The 20,423-nt window shown below is 43.6% G+C and overlaps 1 pseudogene across 1 annotated transcript in view; it reads left to right on the top strand.

The window, feature by feature from the left end:
- The window catches only part of LOC105517731, a 731,019-nt pseudogene that overhangs the window by 609,635 nt on the left and 100,961 nt on the right, over positions 1-20,423 (top strand). The window lies entirely within an intron of this gene.

Here is a 20,423-nt window from a genome sequence, read left to right as displayed (position 1 = left end):
CCGGGAGGTAAATAGACTTGTTTCTCCTACCCCAGCAGAATGTGTGCATGGATAAGCTGGGAGTGCTGGTGCCCCGAGACTGGGTGATGGCGGGATTACAGTAGGTGTGACCCACCAGCCTCTGAGACACGGGATCTCTTGGTCTGACTCCAAGGTGGTGACAGTGCTGAGTTGGCAGAGAAACACAGGTCCCTAGGAGGAGAAAAGCATTCCTTGTGTTTTCAACTCATAGCCATATCAAATATTTTCCTTTTGTATGTACAACACTCAGGGTGTAAATTCTAAAATCACACCTAGAATTCAGATGTGTGGGTCTAAAAAGTTAGGCAGGACTGTGGACCCCACAGCCCCTGAAGGATTGTCAGAGTGAAGCCTTGTTTTAAGGTGACCAGTGGCCTCTAGGAAACCTTCTACACCCATTATCTTACCTCAGCTCTTTCCTCTGGAGCCACTGGGACTTCAAAACTAGTTTGATTTTAATGTAAACTGTTGTTTCTGCTTTTGTCTTTTCTTCTTACTAATACTTAAGATAAAACGTATTATTAGGACCATCCATTGCTTCCAGTGTAGAAACTCCAACTTTAGCACCTAAAAAAATGCCTGAGATTTCATCACCCCTTGACTGTTCTCAGGTCCTGAGTGTCTGACCCACCTAACTGGCCTGGAGCGAGGACAGCTGCCATGAGTCAGCTCTGATAAGTTAAACGGCATTGTAATAAGGCATTGCTATCTTTCCATTGCTTCAGATAAAACTGGGTGAACGAATCCTCTGTGTCTAATAAAGACAGGTCTTGTGCTTGTGCTCCATGCTATTATAAAACTGCACTGGAAAACCCATTATCTTTATCATGATCCAGTAAAGACGACAGAACTAAGATGTGAATGTTTAGTTGTATCTTGGAATTGATATCACATTTGATATGTGTGTGAAGCTGAGAGTAGAGTTTGATATTTGATTTAGATGGGATGGTTCTTCATCCAGTATTCTCATTATCATTCATCAGAAGCTCATTGATTCAAGTATTTGGTGAATTGCGGCTCACTGTGGCTTTGGCATGTAGATTCTTACAGACAGTTTAATCTCTTCTAACTGAATTCTGACTCCCAAATAACATTTTGAAACCCTCAGTGGTCTCAGAGACTTTCCAATAAACATGGCTTTGAAAACTACCACCAGTGATTCTGTATGATTACTAATAGATTTTCAACTTGCAATGAAGAGAGTTTATAGTGTTATTCATCTTAGTTTCTTATCATTTTTTACATTTTATATATTTTACAATGGATTTGAAAAGTAAAAAAGACTTAGACATGCATTGAGAGCTTAAGAGAGCATTAGTAATTCAGCAAAATAGAAATACAAGACTTGATTGACATTCTTACAAAGCTGGTAATCTAATTAAACAGACTTACACCCATGATGATGAATATAAAAAGAAAGACATAAAGAGTGTTGCATTTCGGAGGACCTGGCAAGATGGCTAAATACGAACAGATCCGGTTTGCAGCTTCCAGCAAGACCAACATAGAAGGTGGGTGATTTCTGCATTTCCAACTGAGATACCCTGTTCATCTCATGGGGCTGGTTAGGCAGTGGGTGCAGCCCACAGAGGGCTGCAGAAAGAAGCAGGGTAAGGCACAGCCTCACCCGGGGAGTGCAAGGAGCCAGGGGCCTCTCTCCTGCAGCCAAAGGAAGCTGAGGGACTGCGTTATCCAGCCCAGATACTACACTTTTTGTATGGTTTTTACAATCCACAGACCAGAAGATTCCATCGTGTGCCTACAGCACCAGGGCTTTGGGTTTCAAGCACAAAACTGGGCGGCTGTTTGGGCAGACACTAAGCTAACTGCAGGAGTTTTATTTTATGTTTATACCCCAGTGCCACCTGGAATGCCAGCAAGACAGAACCGTTCACTCCCCTGGAAAGTGTGCTGAAGCCAGGGAGCCAAGTGGTCTTGCTCAGTGGGTCCCACTCTCACGAAGTCCAGCAAACTAAGAACGACTGGCTTGCAATTCTTGCTGCCAGCACAGCAGTCTGAAGTCAACCTGGGATGATAGAATTTTGTGTGGGGAAGGGTGTCTGCCATTACTGAGGCTTGAGCAGGTGATTTTCCCCTGACAGTGCTAAGGAGGCTGGGAAGCTGGGACTGGGCAGAACTTACCACAGCCCAGCAAAGACGCTGTGGCCAGACTGCCTCTCTAGATTCCTTCTCACTGGGCAGGACATCTCTGAAAGAAAGGCAACAGCTCCAGTCCGGGCTTATAGATAAAACTCCCATTTCACTGGGACAGAGCATCTGGGGGAAGGCGCAGCTGTGGGTGCAGCTCCAGCTGACTTAAATGTTCCTGCTTGCTGGCTATGAAGAGAGCAATGGACCTTGACAAGGAGGATTCACCCAGCACAGTACTTGAGCTCTGCTAAGGGAAGGACTACCTACTCAAGTGGGTACTTGACCCCCATGTCTCCTGACTGGGAGAGACTTTCAAACATGGGTTGACAGACACCTCATACAGGAGAGCTCTGGCTGGCATCAGGCCAGTGCCCCTCTGGGAGGAAGCTTCCAGAGGAAGGAACATGGAGCAATCTTTGCTGTCCTGCAGCCTCCACTGTTGGACCCCCAGCAAACTTCAGCAGACCTGCAGAAGAGGGGCCTGACTGTTAGAAGAAAAACTAACAAACAGACAGCATTAACATTAATATCAACTAAAACGACCCCAACACAAAACCCCCATCCAAAGGTCATCAGCCTCAAAGGTTAAGTAGATAAACCCACAAAGATGAGGAAAAATAAGTGTAAATATGCTGAAAATTCCAAAAACCAGAATGCCTCTTCTCTTCCAAATGATCGCAACTCCTCTCCAGCAAGGGCACAAAACTGTATGGAGAATAAGTGTGATAAATTGACAGAAGTAGGCTTCAAAAGGTGGGTAATAACAAACTCCTCTGAGCTAAAGGAGCATGTTCTAACCCAATGCAAGGAAGCTAAGAACCTTAATAAAAGGTTACAGGAACTGCTAACTAAAATAACCAGTTTAGAGAAGAACATAAATGACCTGATAGAGCTGAAAAACACAGCATGATAACTTAGTGAAGCATACACAAGTATCAATAGCTGAATCAGTCAAGCAGAAGAAAGGATATCAGAGATTGAAGATCAACTTACTGAGATAAGGCGTGAAGACAAGAGAAAAGAGAATGAAAATGAACAAACCTTCCATGAAATATGAGACTATGTGAAAAGACCAAACCTAAGATTGATTGGGGTAACTGAAAGTGACAGGGATAATGGAACCAAGTTGGAAAATACACTTCAGGATATTATCCAGGAGAACTTCCTCAACCTAGTAAGACAAGCCAACATTCAAATTCAGGAAATACAGAGAACATCACTAAGATACTCCTTGAGAAGAGCAATCCCAAGACACATAATCATCAGATTATCCAAGGTTGAAATGAAGGAAAAGATGTTAAAGGCATCCAGAGAGAAAGGTCAGGTTATCTACAAAGGGAAGCCAATCATACTAACAGAAGATCTCTCTGCAAAAACCCTACAAGCCAGAAGAGAGTGGGGGCCAACCAACATTCTTAAAGAAAAGGATTTTCAACTCAGAATTTCATATCCAGCCAAATTAAGCTTCATAAAAGAAGGAGAAATAAAATCCTTTACAGACAAGCAAAGGCTGAGAGATTTTGTCACCATCAGGCCTGCCTTACAAGAGCTCCTGGAGGAAGCACTAAATATGTAAATGAAAAACTGCTACCAGCCACTGCAAAAACACACCAACATATAAAGACCAATGACACTATGAAGAAACTGCATTAACTAATGTGCAAAATAACCAGCTAGTATCATGATGACAGGATCAAATTCAAACATAACAATATTAACCTTAAATGTATATAGGCTAAATGCCCTAATTAGAAGACACAGACTAGCAAACTGGATAAAGAGTCCAGATCCATCAGTGTTCTGTATTCAGGAGACCTATCTCATGTGCAAAGACACACATAGGCTCAAAATAAAGGGATGGAGGAATATTTACGAAGCAAATAGAAAGAAAAAAAACATGGTTGCAATCCTAGTCTCTGATAAAGCAGACTTTAAGCCAACAAAGATCAAAAGAGACAAAGAAGGGCATTACATAATGGTAAAGAGATCAATGCAACAAGAAGAGCTAACTATCCTAAATACATATGCACCCAATATAGGAGCACCCAGATTCATAAAACAAGTTCTTAGAGACCTACAAAGAGACTTAGAGTCCCACATAATAGTAGTGGGAGACTTTAATATCCCACTATCAATATTGGACAGATCAACAAGACAGAAAATTAACAAGGATATTGAGGACTTCAACTCAGCTCTCGACCAAGCAGACCTAATAGACATCTACAGAACTCTCCACTCCAAATCAAAAGAATATACATTCTTCTGAGCAACACCTAGTGAGATGTGACAGCCTGCTGGCAACCCTCACAGCCCTGCTCACTCTTGGCACCTCATCCGCCTCCATGCCCACTCTGACTGCACCTGAGGAGCCTTTTAGCCGGCCGCTGCACTGTGGGAGCCCCTCTCTGGGCTGGCTGAGGCTGGAACCCACTCACTCTGCTTGCCAGGAGGTATGGAGTAAGAGGTGCAGGTGGCAACCGGGGCTGCCGGGGCACTCATGGGCCAGCGTGAATTCTGAGTGGGTGAGGGCTTGGTGGGCCCCTCACTCAGAGTGGCTGGCTGGCACTGCTGGCCCTGGTCAGTGAGGAGCTTAGCACCCAGGCCAGCAGCTGTGGAGGTTGCACCAGGTCCCCCCAACACTGCCAGCCAACCTGCCCTGTGCTGGAATTCTCGCAGGGCCTCAGCCGCCTCCCGGCAGGTCAGGGTTCAAGACCTCCCCTACTCCATGGGCTCCCCTGCAGCCCTCCCCCCGCCCCAACCCCCAGCCTCCCTGATGGGCACCGCCCCCTGCTGCCTGGTGCCTGGTCCCATCCACCACCCAAGGGCTGAGGAGTGCAGGTGCCTGGCACTTCTTCCCCATATTCATGCAGATAATAGCTCCAGCCTTGGCTAATATATTAACTCAGGATTGTAAACGCACCAATCAGCACTCTGTCAAAACGGACCAATCAACTCTCTGTAAAATGGACCAATCAGCTCTCTGTAAAATAGACCAATGAGTTCTCTGTAAAATGGGCCAATCAGCAGGATGTGGGTGGGGTCAGATAAGGGAATAAAAGTAGGCTGCCCCAGCCAGCAGTGACAAGCCGGTCTGGTCCCGTTCCACACCATGGAGGGCTTGTTCTTTCCTTCTTTACAATAAATCTTGCTGCTGCTCACCCTTTGGTTCCAGGCTGGCTTTATGAGCTGTAACACTCACCACGAAGGTCTGCAGCTTCACTCCTGAAGCCAGCGAGACCACGAACCTACCAGGGAGAAGGAACAACTCCAGATGCGCTGCCTTGTTCAGTTGAGCCCCCTACCTTGGTCTTGGCTTATCTTGTCCTTTGAGTCCTATGTAAGTAGCAGGTCCTTCGCACTGTAACTGTCTTGGTGCAGGCAGGGCATCCCTCCTTGCTAGAATGCTATCTTGCTTGGTGGTTTGCCTTCTCAGGAACAACTACATCCTTTTTCTCCAACTGACCTAACAACTAAGATTTTGTTCTTTTTGTGGATGCTTTTGCAGGAACTGGTGCCAATTTGCCTCCTTTAGCTGAGAGTGGGAAGCAACTCTTGCTTCCTCATGATGCTATTGCTTAACATTAGTTCTATGATTAAACAAGACAGTGTTATGACCCCATAGGCATCCAGCAGGCAGTACCTTCAATGAGTGGCTATGACTTCACATCATCATGTCCTCAAGAGTCATGGAGAAGTGACAGAATTTCCATTTTACCCATTTCTCTGCTTTTTGTCTTTCATAATGTATATTAGTCAAGGGAAATACATTCTTTCTTTCAGCGATTTTCCAACCACAAGCCCTTATCTTTTTAGTCTTCCTGACTGAAGCAGATCTCCTCTAAATGAAGTGTACCTGATTGGTTTTCCAGCACCAGCAACCATATGTTGCTGGTCTACCTGGTGGACAGAGGGTGTGAGTCTGCAGTGCATCCAGCTCCCTCTCTGCAGAGGCTACTTCATGCATTGAAGTCTCAGTCACATTTCTATCCTTTGGTCCCAGACAAGAAGGTAGTTGTATTTTTGTGTTTTATGTTGACGTTTTCTTAAGTTTAGGAATTGATTCTTGGATGCAATTACACCTTGGATGTAACCTTGACACTATTGACATTTTGGGCTGTATACTTGCTGTGGGAGATGTCCTGGGCATTATAGGAGTTTAGCAGCATCCTTGGCCTCTACTAGTTAGATGCCAGTTGCACTGTCCCACTTGTGACAACTGAGAGTGTCTCCAGACATTGCCAAAGGTCTCCTGGCATGGGAAGAGGGAGGATCCCTGAATGAGAACCACTGACCTACAGCCAACCAGAGATGGTCTTTCTCACATTTAAAACAATTTTTGGTTGCTACTATGCCTCTTCACCACTATGATGACTGCCTCTAGCTAACATGAGAGTTGCTAAATGCCAGGCATGGGGTTAAACACTACCACAACTTGTTCCTAGTTTTCCACTATGAAGATAAGAGGCTGCATAATGTGTCCAAGTCGCTCAATGTGTGGGTGGTAGTGGGGATTTGAATAGAAAGTCCACAAAACTCATAGCCAACAAAGTGTATTATAAAGCCTATCATGGATTATAGCCTCTGGGGCTGTCTGTAGTTGGGACAGCAATGAACTTTGTTACCAAGCAGTAAGCCCTCTGCAGCTCTTGCCCAAGCAGACCAGCGAGTCTAAGAGCAATCTTGAAAGGCAACAACTGGCCTCAGGGAAAGACACAAGATTTAGATCCTATAACTTTTGTCAGAGCGACTGAATTGGTGCAATGATTTCTGCCAGTTAATTAACAGAGACAGGAGACCTGAGTCATTTTCCCAGAAACAGATGTCTTAGGGCCCTGTTTGGCAGGTGTAGGCATTTATCCCAGAAAAAAAGCACTTCCATATGACTGGGAGGGCCCATCACATTTAATCTCCATTGCATGTGGCAGATTCTTATTTCAACTTCTAAATTTAATCTAAGGATCCTCTTTCTCTTGGAAAATGACGCTGGTGGAGGAGGAGTTATTGTTATCAAAGGCAAGCAAGAATGGCATTTGGCTCACCCCATTTGGGAGGGGACATAGCCCAGAGGCAGGGCTAGGCTTTCATCTTTCACTACCAGCTCAGGTGAGCCCAGTTCCCTCCTTGAATGAGAGCTCTACCCATAAGACAGGCACCACAGCTGCATCCTGGCATCTCAGCAGCCCAGCTAGACAGAGCCCCTTGCACTCTTTATACAAGCATGGCATGAGGAAGGGGACTGGGGTCTTGAAGATAACATCTTATGCTGGCTCCATGTCACATTTGAGAGCCAAGTTGTGATGGTGTCTTGCTTTTGTCCGGTTTTAGGGTGAGTGAGCCTCATGTCTTTGGCAGACCATACACCTGAGTTGGAACTTGTTGGCAGTTTGATGCTGAATTGATCTGTGTTTGCATGCTCCTATATGCTGTCTTTTCCCTCTTAAACACTTGTCCTCAGCATATAATAGACAAATCAGGAGTATTAGACTCATCAGAATGCTTCATTTTTCTGAATTAGAATCAACAGTCATGATTAGATATCACTGCAAATGTGTGATTTCTAAGATGGAATTGTCACCTTTGTTAGATATATCATAAGTGGAAAAATTCAGAGCCCAGATGATGATCCAGCCTCCACTCAGCTTCCCTGGGATGCTACTTTGGCTGCCCACCAGCATCCTCCTGCTTCCCTCTGCACTTGGGTAGCTGCCTGAACCGGTTCAGAGCTGAGGGTCCTGAGTTCCTTGGGCAGCAACTGTGCTCACTCTTAACCTGTTGTCTTTCAGTTCCAAACCCAGCTCTGCAACTCTGAGCCTAGGATGCTATAAACCTTATTTTTCCTTTGCAGCTGGATTTCTGTTAGTCTCTCCCCAAAGGGGGCCCTAGATCCTGGAAGGCTGGGAGACAGCAGGAACTTGCACTGTCCCATTTGCTTCCAACTTCTGGCAGCATCATCCTGAGGATGATTCCTTAGCTTTGCAGCAGTGATTTGGTCCAGGAGCAGCAGCTGGTCTCAGCTTTTACACTTGCAGGAGCAGCCTCATTTGGCCCCTCAGAGATGCTGGTACATAGTCACCGGTGTTGCCTACTCAGAGGTTTCAATCCCTGTCCAGGGCGGCTCTCCTCCAAGCTGCTAAGGAAGCAGCACACACTGAGTAGCATGGGTCCTCAGGCTGAAGCCATGTGGGATCTCTTTATGCCACAGGAAGACCAAGGCCACCCAGGAAACCCACTCTCCTCAGGGGTCTCTGGTCCAGCTCAGTGCAGTCCCTTCTCTGGCTTTCTCACTGACCATGGCCTCAAACTCTCTTTGCTCCTCCAGTCCCGGGATATAAAGCTGCTTTTTGCACTTGCTGTTTTTGCAGCATGGCAATTTCTTTTTCTGTTTGTTTTTTTATTATACTTTAAGGTCAAGGGTACATGTGCACAACGTGCAGGTTTGTTACATATGTATACTTGTGCCATGTTGGTGTGCTGCACCCATCAGCTTGTCAGCACTCATCCATTCATGATTTACATCAGGTATAACTCCCAATGCCATCCCTCCCCCCTCCCCTCTCCCCATGATAGGCTCCAGTGTGTGATGTTCTCCTTCCAGAGTCCAAGTGATCTCATTGTTCAGTTCCCACCTATGAGTGAGAACATGCAGTGTTTGGTTTTCTGTTCTTGCGATAGTTTGCTGAGAATGATGGTTTCCAGCTGCATCCATGTCCCTACAAAGGACGCAAACTCATCCTTTTTTATGGCTGCATAGTATTCCATGGTGTATATGTGCCACATTTTCTTAATCCAGTCTGTCAGTGATGGACATTTGGGTTGATTCCAAGTCTTTGCTATTGTGAATAGTGCTGCAATAAACATATGTGTGCATGTGTCTTTATAACAGCATGATTTATAATCCTTTGGGTATATACCCAGTAATGGGATGGCTGGGTCATATGGTATTTCTAGTTCTAAATCCTTGAGGAATTGCCATACTGTTTTCCACAATGGTTGAACCAGTTTACAATCCCACCAACAGAGTAAAAGTGTTCCTATTTCTCCACATCCTCTCCAGCACCTGTTGTTTCCTGACTTTTTAATGATTGCCATTCTAACTGGTGTGAGATGGTATCTCATTGTGGTTTTGATTTGCATTTCTCTGATGACCAGTGATGACGAGCATTTTTTCATGGCAGCACGGCAATTTCCCTTGTGCCCTACAGTCTTCCCAAATGTCTCTGGCCAGTTCCCTACATTAGTTCCTCTCTGTGAAATCGGTGGTGTGGTTTCTGTTTTCTCATCCAGATGCCAACTGATGCAGGCCTCCCTTCCGGGGCCTGTAGGCTCCATGATCCTGTGCTGCTCCCTGTGGTCTCTCATGTGAGTTCTTCAGGCTCTGACAGATCCAGGTCCCACTCCAGCTATTTCTGCCTGAGGCACAACAGTGAGCTGAATCTATGCCCATAAAGGGCTGAGCTCATTCAATCCCAGGAGCGAGGAGAGCTCATCCTGAGTTTGTTAACACCTCTCTTGCCCTTGGATGGTATTTTCTATAAAAGTTAAAAGTTCTTTCAGATTTCCTCTTCCAGATTTCCCGGAACCTCTCTTCAAAGAAGTCAACATGCTCCTCATTGTGGGGCTGGGCTAGAGAGGAATCTCTTTGAATCCACCCATGGTTTAGCGTATCATCAAGAAGTAACCATAAAAATGGGCAACCAGCAGCTCTCAGGGCTACTCTGTCTATGGAGTAGCCTTTCTCTTATTCCTTTACTTTCCTAATAAACTGGCTTTCACTTTTCTCTATGGACTTGCCCTGAATTCTTTCTTGTGCAAAATCCAAGAACCCTTTCTGGGAGTCTGGATTGGAACCCCTTTCCTGTAACACTACCACTGGGGATGCAGGGGGTGCAGATTTTATCTCTCCTTCTTTAGACATGTGATTATTTTGGTGCCTGGAAGCCTAACCATTGCTTTACATTCTCCTTCATCCTCCCATCCAGACGTCCTCCCTATGACATTCACTCATTTCCACCCCTTCTTGTATATCACATAGTTTCTATGGTTCCTATGTGCAAAGCAGCTCCCTTGGCTGGACCTTGGGGTCCAGTCACCATGACAATGGCCTTGGTCAGTTGTTTGGTCAAAGGATGAGGGCTACAGTTCTCATATTGCTCAAGGCTAACTTTACCTTTTAGAGGACTCAAGATTACAATACAGTATGCATAAACCAAGTGAGAGCAAGAGGCTACTAATTGGATTCATATATGTCATAAAGCCTAGATTTACCCCTGAAAATATTGTTTTCCTGCTGGTTGGGTTGTTTGGCGAAGATCAATCACATAATAATCTCATTTCTGACTATGTCATTGTAGACTTTCATTATTTCCTTCCTCTTATAATAAATACTTATTCTGCGCTCATCAAGCCCTGTAATACTTGCTGAGGATACAGCAGTGAGCAAGATTGGTAAACATTGCCTGAGCTTCTAGTTTTGAAGGCAATATAATAAACAATGACAATAAAATCCCCATAACAAGGGAAATGCTTGTGGGGGTTAAAGAAGGCCTCCAGTGGCACATGCCATTTAGGCTGTGCTCCTAAGGATAGGTAGCAGACAGACAGAATAACTTAGTGTTGAAGTGGGGAGGGAGAGAGTATTATAGGCTCCTGGCAAGAGTGTCTGGTGAGAGTGAGTGTGGCTCATATACCCAAATGAAAGAAATCAAGAGTGGTTGATCTGGACTAAAATCATAGAAAAACGACTATCACCAACAGTTTTATACAATAGGTATTGGGAGGGATTTATTCTACCTGTTTTCTTCACTTAATTGAAAAACATCATATCCCTAAAAACAATTACAAATGCTTACACCTACAATTTCTCAGCAAAGAAAGGGGCCCCATTAATTAATCATATTAATTTCTCTTGATGTCAGTAGAGCCCAGTCTCTTACTGATAATCTCTTGAGGCTTTTACATGGTGGAGACCCTTGGACCTCTCAAATGTAGATGAATAAATAATGCTCTCAGAACTGATGACATCTCTCTCCCTTTGTGTGTGTGTGTGTGTGTGTGTGTGTGTGTAAATCAGTCTACTATGCAAATTAAGTCTTTATTTTCTTTTTCCCACAGAGGATACATTATGTCCTAACACAACCCAAGAAGTGAAATAAAGTAAGGCCAATTTGTAATTGCATCTTTTTCTTGCATTTGAACATGTGGCTGCTCTTGAGAAAAGCATACCATTTGAGTTGATTTTTACTGATATGTAAACAGATTTTGGTTTATCTAAGTGACTTTAGTTCCCACTCAACTCAACTTCCCACTGATGCAATTCCAACATATGCACCCCCAAACTGGCCAGACATAGAGATACACAAAGCAGAAATCCATGTGAAGACAGAGGAAGAGATTGGAGCCATGCCTTCATAAGCCACAAAACAACAGGGATTGCCAGAAACCACCACTAGCCATAAGAGGCAAGAGAGGACTGTTCCCTGGAGTGTTCAGAGAGAGAGCATGGCCCTGCTGACACCTGATTTCACACTTCTAGAATCCAGAACTATGGCAGAATAAATTGCTGCTGTTTTAAGTCACCAGTATTACAATTTTTAATGACAACTCTAGGAAACTAATGTAGGTGACTTCTAGTGGAAGAGAAGTCTCAAATTATGGCTTATCTGTTGTCAATAGTTCCTCACATCCACAAGCAATCAGCCACTCAGGGGTCTCTTTGACCTAAGCATTGTTACCTAGTAACACAAGGCTTTCCATAGTTACCAGATTTCCAGAAGAATCAAGCTAGAAAGTAAACAGAAGGTCAGTGCCTCTTGCAGAAAGGCAGGGTTTTGTTAAACCTTTACCCACAAACAGAGGAAAAAATTGCTAAGTTAAATCCAAATGCTTATATCCTTTTTTGTATTTAGTGGAGTTAAAACCTCACAATTATCATGGTTTTTGGTAATTTTTTTTTTTTTGTGATAATGCTGCGTACTTACCCCCTGTACTTGGAGGTGAGTAAAGCTCATCCTCAAGCTGTACTCAGCAGTTTGCAAAGACAAATGTATCTTTTTTCTCATTCACTAGTTGGTGGTTTGGCTGGGCTCCACTAGGTTCCACTGGGATTGGACTGGTGAGGCTCTCATTGAAGGTTGGTTTTATGTATGTTCCATGTGTCTTTTCATGCTGGGGTCTGTGGCTACCTGTGGCATGTTCTTTTCATGGCTGATGGATGTAGTGGGAGAGACAAACCAAACCAAGCAAACCTATTTAAACCTCTACTTGTATCATGGTTGTGTAATTGTTACAGAAAAGGAACAAAGAATTGGGAGCAACAGTCTAATCCACCACAATAACCCTTGTAAACCAAAAAGTATCTGAGACAGTGCTCAATCAATTTAGAGGTTTATTTGGCCAACATTAAAGATCTTGGTCCATGCACAGCCTCAGGAAGTCCTAAAAACATGTGCCTAAGGTAGTTCGGTTATAGCTTGGTTTTATATATTTTAGGGAGCCAGAAGTTACAGGCAAAGACATAAATCAATATACATAGGGTATATGTTGGTTTGACCCAGAAAGATGAGACATCTTGAAGCAAAGTGGGTGAAGATTCATGGTCATAGGTGGATTCAAAGATTCTCTGATTGGCAGTTGGTTGAAAGAGTTAAGCTCTGCCTTAAGAGTTGAATTCAGCATAAAGAAATGCTTGAGTTTGTTAAGAGCATTTGAATCAGAGCAACTCCATTTTGAGTAGCAGCTGGGTAAAATAAGCTAAAACCTACAGGTTGCATTCCCAGATAGGCATTCTAAGACACAGGATAAGATAGGAGGCTGGCACAAAGATTCAGCTCATAAAGATCTTGCTAATAAAACTTGCAGTAAAGAAGCTGGCTAAATCCCACCAAAACCAAGATGGCAATGAGAGTGACCTCTGGTTGTCCTCAATGGTACACTCCCACTAGTGCCATGACAATGTACAAGTGTACAAATGTAAACTGTCATGGCACTAGTGGGAGTGTAGCAGTGAGCTGGGCCCATGCCTGTAATCCCAGCTACTTGGGAGGCTGAGGCAGTAGTGTTCCTGGACCAAACTGAGGATTGGGCTGCTATTTCCTGCTGCCAATAATGAGACGCAGATGAACTCAGGAAGAAGAGAGCTTTATTTTCTGCAACCAGTTACAGGGAGAAGGCTCAGAAATTTTCACCAGACCACCTCAAAATTACAAAGTTTTTCAGAGTTTATATACCTTCTAAGCTATATGTCTACGTTTAAGTGTTAAGTGTGCATTCATCTAAAGACATAAGTGGTTGACTTCTTTTAATCTATAACTAAGGTCTGAGTCCTGAAGACCTTCTTCTACAGCCTCAATAAATTTACTTAATCTAAATGGGTCTGGGTGCTGGGGTGATTACCCTTATCTTGTCTCTTGCTATATCACAGAAGTTTGGCAAGTTCCTTCAGATCTCCAATAAACTTGATTGTGGAAGCCTGGGGAGTTTCTTCAGACCCCTAATAAAACTTGTTTAATCCTAAATGGGTCCTGCTAAGAATTTCTTTGTTATTTTATAATGCTTTAAGGCCCAGGAAAGGCCTGGGCAAAATTTTTGTTGGACTTTTGCTACTTTCCAGCCTTTATATAAGGGCACTGACTTTTTAGCTTTTAATATTTAACCACTCAGTCAGTACTGAAACAGTTGTGATGGTTGACAGAGCAGGAGAATCACATCTTGGACAAGCACCACCATTTTAAAGTTCACCTTGATTAAAAACTGCCTAAATCCAAAGGGCATCAGCCTAACGGCTAAGGTCAGCATGACCATAAACCACAAATGACATCTCTGACCAGAAACATTCCAACCATAAGATAAACCCCTCCCTGGCCAGAGACATGCCAGCCCTGAGATAAACTCCCCTCTGGCTGGAGAGATGTCAGCCCAAAGATAACCTTCTCTCCAACCAGAGATATTCCAATCCCACAATAGACTTCTCCTTGACACATAAACATTCCAAGCCTGTGATAAATTCTCTCACCCTAAAACCAATAAATACTCTTAGTCTGTAAGAGAGAGTGCTCATGACTGAAATCATCCAGAAGCCCCTCTCAGGTTTATTCTCCAAAATAAACCTGTCTTTGACTGTTGAGCCACTTTTTGTGTTTCTTTTCTCTTTCCTTAACTCTTACATTTGGTGCTGAAACCTGGGATGGGTGTTGGGGGTAGAGGCTGTCTTGCAACCCAGGAAGCAGTGGACAGCAGCCACTCATCCCAATACACCCACCCCATCTTGTCTCTCACTTCACTTTTTGAGTGATTTGTGTGAGGAGGACAATTAATCTGAAGGGGACTGCCAGGCTCAGGGTGGGGCTACCCTGCAGTGAGCCCTCAAAACCCTCAGGTGCTGCATACCCTGGTGGACTGAACAAAGGAGGACAAACGCAGGAATAAAGACAAAGACAAAAGAGCATGTTTGGAAGAAGGTGTCAGGGGGGCTCCTTGCTTCTAGTGAACAAGGGCCCTGAGCTTCTAGAGCCCTTCATATTTGTTAAGTAAAGGAGATAGGGAGTGGGGGCGGTTGTTGGTCAGCTGCTTGATTTAGTGCAGGCCTGCATTACTGCTTTTTTAGAACAGGAGGCTCCAGATGTTCCGATAGAAAACTTCAAGGAGCATGGCACCCAAGAGCATGGCACCAGGGAGTGACTGCCCTTAGCATACTTTCTGGAGGCAGGTGCAGATATGAGTTTGCCTACATCCTGCATTCATGATAAACAGTTTGCTGTTTGATCATATATCCTCCAGTGGAATGCTGAGTTGGTCATGACCCTTAGGCTTTTGGCTCCCAACAGCTCTCCCTTTCTGTTTTTGTATTAATTGAATGAATGTAACACCAGGTTGGGCAGCTCTCATTTTCCAATTGGCAGTCCATCCGATTTTACAATTTATGAACAGAAAACAAGAGACAGAACAGCATTATTTCCAGAACTATAGATGAGATGTTAATATGGTGCTTTAGATAGGTCCAAGGATTGAGGCTCTCCAGACCTTGCTAGAATTCAGTCCAGGCTTCTAAAGAAGGCTGAAACTCTTGAGTTTGCTTATTTAAATCAAGAATTTTGTTTTGTAATTCACCAATGTCAAAGGTGATGTTGGATGTGAAAGCTCCCTGCAAATGAGCTTTCACAAGGTCCTGTGGATACTCACTTTGGTTATATTCTAAGTTGGTCACACAAATGCGAGTGTGATTAAAATGACAGCACAATTAATCAGGGGTTTATGCCTGGCCCTGACACTCCAGCAGTTTCTCAGCTTCCTGCATGATTTTCTTGAGTTGCCCCCAGGTTATGGGGCTTGATGTCATCCTGACTCCAGCTGGCTTTCTCTCAGTCTTCACACTCAGGATCAGCTGGCTCATGGCCCATACCAGAGGGATCAGGCCCATGGTTGGTCACCATGGGTCCCCCCAGTCTCCCATTCCATGGTCACAGGCACCTTGAGGGCACCCACATGGTTTTTCCATCTCCTGTAAAAACACAAGAATACCCTCGTCCCCACATTAGTAAATCCACCAGACCTTTCCACTGTCTTTCTCCTGGGGATTTCCATAGCACTTTCGGATAACGTTTCCTCTTTTCCTCCAACACTTGCCAATGGCTTTCTGCTGGAGTCTTACCATCCGTACCAGAAGTCAAACAATTTAAAGTAAATAGGGCTAAATGTAGTTTTGTTTGAGGTGGCAGCTGGTCTCCTATTCCCCCTTTCTGTTTTTTCAACATTCATTGTAATGTTTGATGTGCCCGCTCTATAATTCTTTGTCTTCTAGGGTTATAAGGGATTCCTGTTTTGTGAGTAATAGCCCAAAGCTGTAGGAAATTTTGAAAAGCATGACTAGTATAAGCAGGTCCATTGTCAGTTTTTAATTGTTTATGGACCTCCATATGAGCAAATGACAACAGACAATGTCACTGTACATGACCAGCTGTCTCACCTGTTTGGTATGTAGCATGCAGCATATGAGAATAAGTGTCTATAGTCACTTGAACATAGCTAAGCTTGCCAAAGGCTGGTATATGTGTAACATCCATTTGCCAGATTTCATTTGGAGCCAAATCTTGTGGATTACAGCCTTCTACAGGTGCAACACCAGGGACATGCTAACAAGTGGGACAGGTTTGTACAATAGCTCAAGCCTGGCTGCGAGGCAGATGAGACATACAAGTAAGGGCAGAAGTGTTTTGATGTAGTAATGCATGAGAAGCTTGACCTTGTTGAAAGAACTGATCAGTTTGTCTGCCAAAAGATAATGGTTCAGGGAGTTGAGTGTGAGAACGGATATGAGAAATGTAAAAAGGAGCAGTATGAGATCAAACAGCTTGTTGAGGTCTTAGAAACAAGTTAAGCAGTTCTGGCTCTAGTATACTTTTAATTGTAGCAGTTTCTATGTGACTGGCAACATTTACAACATAAGCTGAATCACAGACAATATTTATAGGAGTTGAAGCTGTGAGCTCTAAAACTAGAATACTGCATGCAATTAACTCGAAGAGTTGAGCTGAAACCCCAGAGGTCCTTATTGTCTGAGTATGTTTAGGCACATAAATAGCTGTGCAACCTTTGGAAAAGCTGTCAGTAAAATAGGTCCAGCCACCTGGAATAGGCTTGTGATGAGTAATCAGAGGAAGAATGAAAGAATGGACTTTGTAAAACTGCACAACTTTGTCTGAGGGATAATGATGATCTATTGTACCTACAAAATCTATGAAAGCAATTTGCCATGCAGTCGACATTTCCCATGCTGCAGCCAGTTGCAGGGAGTCTAAGTGAACAATAATTTTATCAGGGTCATATCCTGTAAGCATTTTTGACATATGCCTGCCCATAGTCACAATTTGTGTAATTAAGGAATTAAGGAAAGATAGACTTGCAAAGTTTTTACTATTTGATTAGTTAAAAAGAGCCATTCTATCACTCTTAAAGATTTGTCTAAACATAGGCCTAGGAGTCCTGTTGGAGAATGGGGGTTAGGAAGAATAAACAAAAGCAAAGGTTTTTGTGGCTGCAGCTGGGAGGCATGTCTCTGCTGAAGCATCTGTTTTACAAGTGGTAACTCAGCTTCTGCCTCTTTCATAAGCTGCTGCAGGGAATTTAAAGAAGAATCTCCTTGCAGGGTTTGATAAAGATGTGTAAGTTGATAAGTAGCAATACCTAGCATTGGGTGTGGCCAGTTAATATCCCCCAATAACTGTTGGAAATCATTTAAAGTCTGTAACCTATCTTTACAGAGAACTACTGTCTGGAGGCCGTACACTCCTCTCTGTAACAACCTAAGTAATGGTATGGGAAGTTGTTTGCACTTTCTCTGGGGAAATTTTGAGATTCCATTTAACAAGAGCTTGCTTTACTTCTCTGAATATTGATACAATATTTGATCCGTAGGAGTGGCCAAAAGAATATCATCCATGTAATGAATGATATGTGCAGTGGGAAACATATTTTGAGGCTCTTTTAATCCTTGTCCCACAAAATGCTGACATAATGTGGGACTGTTAATAATGCCTTGAGGTAAATCTCTCCGTTGATAGCGAGAAACAGGTTCTCTTTGATTAATAAAAGGCATGGAGAAGGTGAATCGAGGCTTATCCTCCTCATGTAATGGTACAGAAAAGCAACTGTCTTTAAAATCCATTGCTACAAGAGGCCAGTCTGTAGGAATGGCTTCTGGGAATGGCAAGCCCTGCTGTAATGCACCCACTGGCTTAATTTGTGCATTAACAGCTCTCAAATCATGCAGCAGTCACCATCTTCTGGACTTTTTTGGGATAACAAACACTGGTGAATTCCAGGGACTAACTGTCTCCTCTATATGTCCTGCATCCAATTGTTCTTTCACGAACAGATGAAGTTGAGCTAGCTTCTCCTGTGTTGGGGGCCATTGATCCACCCACACAGGTTTGTCACTGAGCCATTCTGATGGTAAGGCAGTAGGTGGAGGAGAGGTATCAAAGACCCCAATCTTAAATCCTGATGTCCCAATGCTTTCTGTCTGTCTTTCCAGTTATTGATATTGGGTTAGGCTTCCCTTGTAGGAATTTTCCTAAGCCTTTCCCACTCAGATATCCCATGTCCTTCAACATTTTAAATCCTGTTATCAAAGTTTTCATTTGTAAGTCTCATATCCTATGCTGTAAGTCAGTCTCAACTCCATAAATTGATAGCTATATTTGCAACATAAGGCTGGAAAGTACATGATTGTGCATCCAGATCAAGACAGGTAAAATCTCAGCACTCTGTTGAATGCTTCGACCTGCACCTACTCCCGCTATGGATGTGGAGTTAGTGTGAGAGGCCAGGATGGGGACCAATCCTTACTGGATATCACTGACACATCAACTCCTGTGTCCATAAGCCCATAGAATTTCTTTCCTTTAATTTGTACTACACAGGTGGGTCTGATAGAGGCTATGGGTTGTGATAGATTTCTCAGGTAGTTGTGCTCCCAAACTCTTTGTTTCCTCTTTTCTCCTTTCGTGGTGAAGGGTATAATTTGCAGGAGATAAGCAGTAATTGCACTATATATTCCCCTGGTTCAAAAATCCAAAGGTCTTGTGACATTAAAACTACATGAATTTCTCCTTCATAATTGGAGTCGATTACTCTGGGGACTACAGCGATGCCTTGCAAGTTGAGGTGGATTTTGCCCAAAATCAGTCCCATGTATCCTGCCGGTAAAGGTCCCCAAATGCCAGTGGGAACTTTGGTAGATTTGTCTCCTCCAACTAGTGTAATTCTTTCTCTGGTGGGGAGATCTAATCCTGTGCTTCCTGGTGTTCCTGGGGAGAGGGAATCAATGTTCCTCCTGAGACCCACCCCTGACATGGAGTTGTGGTTTGAACTGGGAATGCCCTCTTTGTTTGGGGCGTCCAGGCCCCATCAGAATGGGGGTGCCATTCTGATGAAGTTTTGAGTGGCATTGATTAGCCCAATGATTTCCTTTGTTACAACAAGGACAGAGTCCTGGCATTTTTTCCACTAGGGGTGGTGGAGCAGGAGGCACCACATTGTAAGGTCCTTTCTGTTCTGAGATCTGATGGCATTCCTTTTTAAAACGTCCAGTTTTTCCACAATTATAACATTTTCCCACTTTAGGGTTTGACCCTTAGCTCCTTTTAGATTTGTCAACTACTAAACTAGCTATTGCTTGAGCTAACATCGTAGAACTATAAAATTTAGTTCCTACATCCTGACAGGTTTTAAGGTAATTCCCACGCTTGCAATTTGCATTCGTGTTTTTATAGGCTAGAGTTATGGTAAGCATTTCTGCAGCAGTGGCATGAGGGACCTGATGCTGTACTGCCTCTTGCAGCTGTGCAATAAATTGTGCATAAGGTCCCCGTGATCCCTGCCTGACATGCAGAAAAGACTGCATTGGAACTCCTTCTTCAGGAATTGTGCTCCAAGCATGCTTCATGGCTAAGGCAGACTGGTAGTAAGCAGCCTCTGGGAGTGTTAATTATTGTACCAGATTTGAAAAAGCGGCCACTTCCTGTCAGCATTTCCTCTGTGATGTTTCCTCGACCAGCGGCACGATTCAGCCTAGCCTGGTCTGCAAACATTTCTTGCCAATTTAAACTCCTTGTCAGACATGCATTGGCAGATAAGCAAGTGTGAGCCAAATGTTTTATATCAAAGGGTGGGAGGTACATGGCTCCGAACACCATTTCTCACAGCTCTATAGTAAATGAGCTTTGCACTCCATAATTAACCACACTAGCTTTTAATTTTTTTAGTAATTTAAACTCTAAAGGAGTGTGTTCATGTAAAAGATGTTGTGGATCGTTCGGATTAGGCCTTATAGTAATAGGAAAAGCACAAAGTCCTAAAGGTTCCCCAGCCATAGCAGCAGTGCACAAAATTTTTTGTATGGGGGTTTCTACTTCTGTTACTGGAGGGAGTGGCAGAGGCCAATTCTCCTATCCTTTTTCCTGCTTAGCAAGCAGACAATTCTCCTCCCCTTTCTCCTACTCATTATTTTCAATAAGTGCTGTCAGAGGAACAAATGGTTTTTTTTTTAATTATTGAGACTCAGAACCTGACTCCTTTTGTCCGACAGAATAAGAAGACAATGGCAGTAGGACCATGCAAACCAAACCTCAAGCAGAAAAAAACAGAAGGGTCTATTTTGAAACCTTTTTGATGAGTCCATTTCAATCCCTCTCCTACTCTGTCCCAATTTTCTAGGTAGAGACTGTCCATCTGCAGAAACCATGGGTTATGCATAA

This window comes from Colobus angolensis, unplaced genomic scaffold (genome assembly GCF_000951035.1).
Source record: "Colobus angolensis palliatus isolate OR3802 unplaced genomic scaffold, Cang.pa_1.0 Scaffold306, whole genome shotgun sequence".
Classification (NCBI taxonomy): domain Eukaryota; kingdom Metazoa; phylum Chordata; class Mammalia; order Primates; family Cercopithecidae; genus Colobus; species Colobus angolensis.
The sequence above is the reverse complement of the archived record's forward strand: the minus strand, read 5'-3'. Positions and strand labels throughout refer to the sequence as shown.